Consider the following 8,931-nt stretch of genomic DNA (forward strand, 5'->3'; position numbering starts at 1 on the left):
GCGCTGCGTGAGATTGTTGTGGCCAAAGTGCAGGACCCGGCACTTAGCCATGTTGAATGTCATGCCATTGGCCTCTGCCCATCGAAGCATCCCGTCCAGGTCACTCTGCAGGGCCTTCTGTATTTTAGGAGTAGTTTTAGCTGTATTTTAGGAGTAGTTTTCCAAAGAATGCCCAGTTTGAATGCTTAGGGAGTAGGGACACTTGAGGATGAAGTGGGCTGCAGAGGACTAAGGCTAACAACACTGGAGTGCAACAGTTCTTTGCTGTTCACATAAACTCGTGGCTTCGAGACTGGTGTGACCGGCATAATTTTGGGTTCTTTGATCACGGGAAGGTCTATGCTACACCGGGCCTGATGGCACCGGATGGGATGCGCCTCTCTCGGAGAGGAGTAAGGATCTTTGGTCAGGAGTTGGCAGGGCTGATAGATAGGGCTTTAAACTAGAGTCGAAGGGGGAAGGGGCTAAAACCAGGCGCGCCGGTGAAGACCTAAGGGATGGTACGCTAGAATCAGAGGGGCTGTGTGCCAGTGAGGTCCTTCGGTCAGATCCACAAGGTGCTGAGTGTAAGGAGACGCACCTGAAGTGCTTTTACACGAACGCACGCAGTATGAGGAATAAAATGGATGAGCTAGAAGTCCTGGCCCAGTCCCGCAACTACGACATCATCGGCATAAGCGAAACCTGGTAGGATGAGTCCTGTGACTGGGGTGTTGCGATAGATGGTTACAGGCTCTTCAGGAGGGACAGGCAGGGTAGGCGAGGTGGTGGGGTGGTGATGTATGTGAAGCAGGGGCTGGACTGTGTGGAACTTCAGGTCGGCAATGGCAAAGTTGAGAGCCTCTGGGTAAGGATCAAGGGACGAACGAATAAAGGGGATGTCGTTGTGGGAGTCTATTACAGACCGCCTGGCCAGGACGATAGTGCCGATAAATTATTCTTTACAGAACTAAGAGAGGCCTCGAGATTAACTCCCCTTGTCCTTATGGGGGACTTCAACTTGCCAGACGTTAACTGGGAGTGCCACACGGCTGACGTGAGCAAGTCCAGGAGGTTCATGAAGCACCTAGATGATAACTTCTTGGTGCAGGTGCTAACGGAGCCAACTAGGAAAGGTGCCCTCCTAGACCTGTTGCTAGAAAACAGAGAGGGTCTGGTGGGAGATGTGGTGATTGGTGGCCGCCTCGGCCATAGCGACCATGAAGTGGTTGAGTTCAAAATTTACGGTGACAGAAGGAAAAGTGCCACCAAAACCTCATCCCTAGATATGGGGAAAGCGGACTTCAGGCTGCTCAGGGAACTAGTCAGCAAGGTCCCCTGGGAAACTGCTCTTGAAGGCCTCGATGTCCACCAGTGCTGGTCACTCTTTAAGCGATGCCTCCTAGAAGCACAAGATCAGGCAATTCCTAAATATCGCAAGTCAGGCAGGCGGGGCAGGAGGCCGGCGTGGCTGACCAGGCATGTTCTAATGGAGATTAGGCGGAAACAGAGAGTGTTTCGCTACTGGAAGGAGGGCCAGGTGTCATGGAAAGAATATAGGGATGCTGTTCGTGTTTGTAGGGAGAAAGTTCGTGTGGCCAAAGCCCAACTAGAGTTGAAGCTGGCTGTGTCTGTGAGAGAAAATAAAAAGGTTTTTTTTAGATATGTGAATGGAAAAAGGAGAACTAAAGAATACATAGGGCCGCTCCTTGATAGGGAAGGTCTCCTCACAGACAATGACATAGGCAAAGCAGAGACGCTTAATGCCTTCTTTGCCTCTGTCTTCAATGCCAATGATGGGCTTCGGGACCCAGGGTGCCCTGAGCTGGAGGACCGGGACGGTGGGGATTACAAACTCCCAACCGACCCTGAACGTGTGCGGGATTTGCTACTCCACCTGGATCCCTACAAGTCCATGGGTCCGGATGGGATCCATCCCCGGGTGCTGAAAGAGCTGGCGGACGTCATTGCAGAACCTCTCTCAATTATTTTTCAACGATCCTGGGAATTTGGAGAGTTCCCGGTAGACTGGAAGCTGGCAAATGTTGTGCTGATTTTCAAGAAGGGTCAGAAAAAAGACCCTAGCAATTACAGGCCTGTCAGTCTCATGTCAGTGCCTGGTAAAATCATGGAGAAGATGGTTCTCGAACTTATTGAGGCGCACCTGGGGGACAAAGCAGTCACTGGTCCCAGCCAGCATGGGTTTGTGAAGGGTAGGTCCTGCCTAAGTAACCTGATTTCCTTTTATGATAAGATCACCCGTATGGTGGACCAAGGGAAACCAGCTGATGTGATTTTTTTGGACTTCAGCAAGGCTTTTGACACGGTTTCCCATAGGATCCTACTGGACAAAATGTCCACCATACAGCTAAATAAAAACATCATACGATGGGTGAGCAATTGGCTAACGGGCAGGGCCCAAAGGGTTATGGTAAATGGGGCTGCGTCAGGCTGGCGGGCGGTCACCAGTGGGGTCCCTCAAGGCTCCATTTTAGGGCCGGTACTTTTCAATATTTTTATAAACGATCTGGATGTAGGAATAGAAGGTATTTTGAGCAAGTTTGCTGATGACACCAAACTTGGAGGAGTTGTGGACTCGAATGAGGGTGTAAAGGCCTTGCAGAGGGATCTGGATAGGTTGGAGAGCAGGGCGATCACCAACCGCATGAAGATCAATAAGAGCAAGTGCCGGATCCTGCACCTGGGACGGGGAAACCCTGGCTGCACGTACAGACTGGGTGATGAGACGCTGGAGAGCAGCCTAGAAGAGAGGGATCTGGGGGTCGTGGCAGACAGCAAATTGAATATGAGCCAGCAGCGTGCCCTGGCAGCCAGGAGGGCCAACCGTGTCCTGGGGTGCATCAAGCACGGCATCGCTAGTAGGTCAAGGGAGGTGATTGTCCCGCTCTACTCTGCGCTGGTGCGGCCTCACCTCGAGTACTGTGTGCAGTTCTGGGCACCACAGTATAAAAAGGACGTGAAACTGTTGGAAAGTGTCCAGAGGAGGGCTACGAAGATGGTGAAAGGCCTGGAGGGGAAGACGTACAAAGAACGGCTGAGGTCACTGGGCCTGTTCAGCCTGGAGAAGAGGAGGCTTAGGGGAGACCTCATCACAGTCTACAACTTCCTCGTAAGGGGGTGTCGAGAGGCAGGAGACCTTTTCTCCATTAACACCAGTGACAGGACCCGCGGGAACGGGGTTAAGCTGAGGCAGGGGAAATTTAGGCTTGACATCAGGAGGGGGTTCTTCACAGAGAGGGTGGTTGCACACTGGAACAGGCTCCCCAGGGAAGTGGTCACTGCACCGAGCCTGTCTGAATTTAAGAAGAGTGTGCACTTAGTCACATGGTCTGAACTTTTGGGTAGACCTGTGCGGTGTCAAGAGTTGGACGTGATGATCCTTAAGGGTCCCTTCCAACTCAGGATATTCTATGATTCTATGATTCTATGATTCTAACTTCTGAAATGCTTGTAGTTGGAGGTGAAAACATGCGTTCCTTCCTTAAGCATTTCCCTCTTATTGTGCCTTTCCCTGTTTTCACAGCTGAACATTATTACAGATCAGATGAAGGTGGAGCAGAGGACGTCCCAGTCCAGAAAACAAGGCATGGTTCTACCAAAGTGGAAGAAGTCTGCCAACACTTGCCTTCAGCCCCCTAATTCGGGCAGTTTCCAGGCAGTGAGCAAGAGCAGCCATTGCCCCCACCATGCTGGCAAGAACGCAGCGGTTCTGTGCAGATAACAGCCTGCCTGTAATTCCAAGTGCTGTCGCCTACCTTGGCATTTAATAAACCATGTCATGTAGTGCGGGTCTTTGTCGTCTTCTCTTCTCCCTTCTGGGCTTTGCTTCTCCCCTCCCCTACTCATTTGACCGTTCCCTCTAATTCCTGCCGCTGGCAGGGGCACAGCATTACTTCCCCATCCATGGCTGCGGTTGATCTGCCAGCTGTCCTAGCTCACCCCCGCACTCTCCCAGGCACAGGGCAGCACCGTGCCCACATGCAGGGACAGTCCCCCCCTGACATCCAGCTCCTGCGGGGCCATTCTTCACTTGTGCTGCCACAGTGGTGCTGCTGCATTGGTGACAGTGGCTGAAGGTGTTCCCGTGCTCCAGACCGTCTGGGTGCAGATGGCCCTCCCCAGATTTGCCAGAGGAATGGCAGAAGATCTCTTCCTATAGGAGTATTGGGTTTACATAGCCAGGTTTTATCTGCAGGGCGCTGCAGGGGTAGCCTCTGTGAGAAGAGTCCAGAAGGAGCCCCATGTTAGATAAGGGCCAGATTCCGTTGGCTCCAAAGGGACCTGATGCTGGCCAGAGATGAGCTAAAAATTGCTCTTTGTGCATCCGTGAGAGCATGTTTAAGAAAGGGAAAACAAACAAACCACACAGTGACACAACTGCAGCTGGGAGAGTGAGGAGTGAGAACCAGCCCTGCAGCTGTCGGATAACCCAACCGAAAGCCCTGGGACAAACTGACACAACGACCAGCGTTTTGTGCCGTAAGCCAATTTATTGCTGCGTGACATTATTTTATATAGTGTCAAAGCGTCCCACCCAGGAACCCAGGACCCCTCCCACTGTGCTCGCAGGCACCCCAGACCCTTCCCCTCGTGCACGCAGGCACAACCCAGAATAATCCCACAGCAGCCCCCATGCTCAGTGCAGCGGGAGGGCAGGAGGTGCTCCAGGCACGCAGCAGCAGTTCCCCTGCGGCCTGTGGAGAGGCCCCTGGTGGAGCAGCCTGTCCCCCTGCAGCCCATGGGTCCCACACGGAGCAGATCTCCACACTGCAGCCCCCCCATGGGTGGAGGAGCCCCCGGTGGAGCAGGTGGCTGTGGCCTGGAGGAGGCTGCGGCCCATGGAGAGCCCCCGCAGGAGCAGGCCCCGGGCCGGAGCTGCAGCCCGTGGAGAGGAGCCCACGCAGGAGCAGGGGGTCTGGGGGATGCTGATGCCCGTGGGGGACCCGTGCTGGAGCAGTTTGCTCCTGGAGGATGGACCCTGTGGTACCGAGCCATGTGGGAGCAGTGCTTGAAGAGCTGCTGCCTGTGGGCAGCCCCCGCAGGCTCTGTCCGAGGCATCTCGCGGGAGGGACCCCATGTGGAGCAGGGGCAGAGGGTGACCGTGAAGGAGCGGTGGAGACAAAAGCATCAGGGACTGACCGCAGCACTCATTCCCCCATGCTCTTTGGGGTAAGAAGGTGGAAGAGGGTGGATGGGAGGAAGGTGGTTTTGGTTTCTTTCCTTTGTTTCTAACTTCTGTAGCTTGTTAGTAATAGCCAGTAGGTTTTATTAATTTCCATACTCTGAGTTTGTTTTGCCCTTCACAATAATTGTTGAGTGATCTCCCCGTTCTTGTCTCAACCCTTGAGCCCTTTCCTCTCTTTGAGGAGGGGCATTGAGCGAGCGGTTGTGGTGGAGCTCAGCTGCCCACCGGAGTAAAACCACCACAGAGGTGTGTCCCACAGTCACTGCATAGGCCAACAAGGAGTCTTGCAATGTGAATCCTTCACAGTGGATGAGAAGCTCCCCCTGCTCCCTTCTCTTTCTCCCTCTGTAGAGGTTCACAGTCCGAGGCAGTCGCGTGCTGTGACGGAGCAGGGGATCACGGTGGCAAGGCGCTTTTCCTCATCTAGGTCACTGGAGGCAGGCGAGGGAGCCACAAGGACCTGGCAAGTCGACTCCATGCTTCAAGACTTCCTCCAGCCAGAAGGAAAGAAGGGTAATGCTTGTAGGCGACTCCCTTCTGAAGGGAACAGAGGGCCCCGTATGTCAGGTAGACCCTACCCATAGGGAAGTCTGAAGCCTACCTGGGGCTCGGGTCAAGGCCATTCCCAGGAAACTTCCTGACCTTGTTAGCCCCTCCGATTTTTCCCCATTGGTGAGAATTCAGGCTGGCAGTGACGAAATTGCTGAGAGAAGCCTGGAGGCTTCCAAAAGGGACTTCAGGGGATAGAGGGAATTGCTGGATGCAGTGGGCACGCAGGTGGTGTTTTCCTCTATCCCTTCAGCCCTCCCCGAATTTGCCAGATGAGTGTCAGAAGATCTCTTTATATGGGAGAGCCCGAGTCTCCTTCCCAGGAGAACACCTTGCTCAGAGGATGCTGGTTTGAAGCCTACAAATCATTTGCCCTGCATTCAGAAATCTGGCCACAGCATTAAAGCTCTCTGCCAGCCTCATGGACAGTGTGGTTGAGGTCCCCCGCTTGTCGTGGGCTATCCCTTTTGCAAGGGAACCATTTCTAGCCACAGGAGGCAAATGACACCTCTGTCTTTGTGTATTCTCCCTTTTGCCATCCCAAGCCCTTGTCCCTAGCTTGCCCCTGAGTTTCCCTTGGTACTGTGAAACTCACAAGACACATCTGCAAAAGGCTTGGTCTGATTCTCACAACGGAAATAACACATTTGCTGTTCACAGGATGCTCCTGGTCAGCAAGGGAGACAAGCAGAAGGAATCAGAGGGAATGGTCACATGGCCATTGGAAAGGAGAAGCAAAGCCCAGAAGGGAGAAGGGAAGAAGACAAAGACCCCCACTACAAGACATGGTTTATTACATGCCAAGGTGGGCGACAGCACTTGGAATTACAGGCAGGCTGTTATCTGCACAGAACCGCTGCGTTCTTGCCAGCATGGTGGGGGCAACGGCTGCTCTTGCTCACTGCCTGGAAACTGCCCAAATTAGGGGGCTGAAGGCAAGTGTTGGCAGACTTCTTCCACCTTGGTAGAACCACGCCTTGTTTTCTGGACTGGGACGTCCTCTGCTCCACCTTCATCTGATCTGTAATAATGTTCAGCTGTGAAAACAGGGAAATGCAAAATAAGGAAATGCACAAGGCAGGAACACATGTTTTCACCTCCAATTACCAGTATGTGAAAAATTAGTGAAGGAAATTCCAGAAGCTACACACGGAACATCTGAAGGGAACCTGCAAATGACTCTTGCTTAGCAGTGTTAGCCTTAGTCCTCTGCAGCCCTCTTCATCCTCGAGTGTCCCTACTCCCTAAGCACTCAAACTGGGCATTCTTTGGAACACTACTCCTAAAATGCAGCTTCCGCATTCACCTTGAAAACGTTGAAAAGGATCTGCCTTTGAAAAGGCAAACATCTTCGTGCTGCCACCTGGCCCTACCGCAGCCTTCGGTGTGGCATGTCTTTGTCTGGTGCCTGTTCTCTCATTACCATTTGTACGGTCATTTTTATCTATTCTCCCTTTCCGTTCACTCTTTCCCTTATGGCTTTGCAGAAGAAGAAGGGCACTCTGTATTCTGCACCCCCGCCATGACCAGAGGTCTTCAGCCCTCCCCCATACAGTTGTGTACTCTTCTGATGCTTAGCAGTTGTTTTAGCATAAAGACGGTGTGTTTTGGACCCACAAAGGGATTCTAACTTGAGGCTCAGAAGCATAAGCTTGCTCACAGATATTCTTTCCGAGAGGTTGAGAATAACATTTATGAATGCTGACCTTAGCCACGCAGGCTTCAGTGGTGCTTCCGGTGGAGCTTAGCGTTGCTTTTGTCTAGACTCTGACGAGCTCTGAAAAAGTCAGATGCATGCAAGAATTATATTTGGTTACAGTTTGGCAAAGCTACTCTCCAGGTCTTTGACAAACGTTTGACTTCTGAGAGTGGAAGGGATTAATGGCGTCTAAACACAAAAACATCATTTGATTTGAGGTTTTTGGAGAGCCTGCATCCATGGTGCAGAAGTATCGCCGATGCTGTGGATTTATGTGGCTTCTTCTGGAAGATGCATCACCTGCATAAAGAGTCAGGGATATCCTCCCCTGCCTAAGGAAAACTCCAATCTCAGACTTGCTGCCGAAATGGCAGCCAAAGCCATAGACTTCACAGAATCAGGTTCTGCTCTCTAGAAGGCTCATACTTCTTTAAGCATTCTTAGTTTGTTGCCATGACAATAGGACATGCAGTTCCTCTTTTCTGCCTTACATCGCTGTATTGGGTGTGCATGGCAAGGTTTGGGTTGCAAGGGGCTGCAGAGATGGCCTCTGTGAGAAGGATCTCCGAGCTGCAGCCCCCCCATGGGTGGAGGAGCCCCCGGTGGAGCAGGTGGCTGTGGCCTGGAGGAGGCTGTGGCTCATGGAGAGCTCCCACGGGAGCAGGCCCCGGGCCGGAGCTGCAGCCCGTGGAGAGGAGCCCATGCAGGAGCAGGGGGGCTAGGGTGAGCTGCCACCCGTGGGGGACCCGTGCTGGAGCAGTTTGCTCCTGGGGGATGGACCCCGTGGTACGGAGCCATGTGGGAGCAGTGCTTGAAGAGCACTGGACAGCCCCCGCAGGCTCAGTTCAGGAAGGACGGCATCCCGTGAGAGGGACCCCACGTGGAGCAGGCGCAGAGAGGGACTGTGCAATTGTAGGCATATTTACTGACATCATGTTGACCAGACATACAAGAGGGTTCTTAGGAGGAGAACGAACAATGAAAAAGCAGCATCTTGCTCTCATTCCAAAAAGCAGTCTGGACATACCTTTGCAGGTCATTTTCTCGAAGTCTTCTGAGCTTTCGTTCCTCCCGATAGTAGTGCTTGTGCCTTTCCAGTTTTGCCTCAACGGACTCATTTGGAAAAGTATGCTCTTGCGGTGTCTTTCTCCCTCCATCCTCCTCTTCAGACTCAGCATCTCTGCTTCTGTGCATTGGCTTCTTGCTCGGAGAAGCACAAGGAGGAGATCTTAACAGTTCTTGCATGTCTGGGGAGGCTGCCCGTGTCTGAAGCAGATAATGAAATTTCCATCACCACAAAGAAGAAGAGAACCATCCCCCCATCAGTCGCACATAGCCAGTTTCAAGGGCCCAGCCTCACTAAGGGCAGGGCACTTGCCTCCTCACTACCACCAGCAGTCAAGGCAGAACACGGAAACTACCACAGGTCAACGATCCTATTTCTCAGGAGGAGAAAGTAAGCCTTTTCCAAAGGCTCCATACATAATTCTGTTCAGTT

At 52.6% G+C, this 8,931-nt stretch overlaps 1 long non-coding RNA gene across 1 annotated transcript; it reads right to left on the minus strand.

The window, feature by feature from the left end:
• Nucleotides 1–6,567: 6,567 nt before the first annotated feature.
• Nucleotides 6,568–8,562, minus strand: LOC309873931. The gene is made up of 3 exons (XR_014316760.1): nucleotides 8,461–8,562; nucleotides 7,441–7,511; nucleotides 6,568–6,771 (listed from the first exon to the last, which is right to left on the minus strand). It is a non-coding gene; the product is annotated as an uncharacterized lncRNA (long non-coding RNA).
• Nucleotides 8,563–8,931: the final 369 nt, after the last annotated feature.

The sequence above is a fragment of the Aythya marila genome, assembly GCF_965140915.1.
Source record: "Aythya marila genome assembly, chromosome: 1".
NCBI classification, from domain to species: domain Eukaryota; kingdom Metazoa; phylum Chordata; class Aves; order Anseriformes; family Anatidae; genus Aythya; species Aythya marila.